The 1,345-nt window shown below is 31.2% G+C and overlaps 1 protein-coding gene across 1 annotated transcript in view; it reads right to left on the minus strand.

The window, feature by feature from the left end:
- The window catches only part of LOC108748952 (clavesin-1), a gene marked incomplete at its 3' end in the record, with an annotated part of 9,356 nt that overhangs the window by 3,215 nt on the left and 4,796 nt on the right, over nt 1-1,345 (minus strand). The window lies entirely within an intron of this gene.

The following is a 1,345-nucleotide window of genomic DNA, read 5'->3' on the forward strand; positions in this document are numbered from 1 at the left end:
TATATTATTGCAAATATTCAATTCAACAACCTTGTGCAAAGTGGGTGATATGAATAGTCAGATATGAATGTACGCATCTTTCTAACACAATGACGATTCATGATTCATCGCTAGCTGATCGTTTCTCTTATCTGTCAGAATCGTCGGACTTTGTATCGTTCTGTCACGTTATCAAAATATACTTCTCGATCAAGGTACATAGTCAATCATGTGTCACTATAATCAACAATTACAGTGCGTGGACTTTTGAGAGAGAGAACGAGAATGAATAATTAAAAATAAAGTAATAAACGAATCTGGTTTCCAAGTTTAAGTCTGCAAACGATGTCTGAACCGCAGAAGGTACTGTATTGAGAAAAATATGAAGAAAGGTCTATATCAAGAAATTAATTAATGAAAAGCAGTCTATTTCATGTAAGGTGTGAAGACCGGTCTATGTCGGAACGCATACGAAGTACAGTTTATATTAAGAAAAGCAAGAAGAACGATTCAAGTTGTATGAAATTAAAAAAGAGTCTATATAGCGCAATATTTTCTTTTCATAAATTTTATGACTGAGGACGGGAATCGCCTTGATTTTCAATCCTGTTTCTCGCATTCATTTATTCATCTATTATTTAATTTTCTGTAATTAAATTTGTGTAATTTATGAGTAGTAAACATTGCGCTGTAGATTCTTGTTCCATTTCATGTGACTTAAACCGTGCTTCAAGCTTTTCTCGACATAAATCGTACTTCGCATGTATTCCAACATAGATCGATCTTCACGCCTCGCGCAAAATAAACCGCTTTTCATTATTTTTTTAACATAGACGTTTCTTCATGTTTTTTTCGATATAGTACCTTCTACGGCTCAAACATCTATAAAATCCATTAATTTGAGCATTTTTAGCCGTTATCTTCTCGCCGATTTCTACTCACCTCACGCTTCAATGGTATAAAAGCCATTGGATCGCTTCGAGGCGACTTTGCGTGCGAGGTCACGATGCTTATTAGGGAAATTGCACGAGAGGGCCGCCATTTATTCTCTATTTCAAGTTTAAATAAATTTTTAAGCACACAAATGTGTAATGCCGGTGATGAATGACAGATCGAAAAATTTATAAACCAGTAAAAAATTTTACATAAAAATAGATATAATTTTATATAATATATGTATACAATATGTCCATATATGTTTTATTTTTCTAATAATCTCTGTCCGTATAAAAAAAACATACATAAAAAATAATAAGAAGAATAATTTAAAAATATTATTTATAAGAAATATTTTCATTTTTCTAACAAAAATTAAAATTACATTAAATACAACATTCTATTTTATAAATTGAACCTAATTTGCATT

Source organism: Trachymyrmex septentrionalis, unplaced genomic scaffold, assembly GCF_001594115.1.
Source record: "Trachymyrmex septentrionalis isolate Tsep2-gDNA-1 unplaced genomic scaffold, Tsep1.0 scaffold11, whole genome shotgun sequence".
Classification (NCBI taxonomy): Eukaryota; Metazoa; Arthropoda; class Insecta; order Hymenoptera; family Formicidae; genus Trachymyrmex; species Trachymyrmex septentrionalis.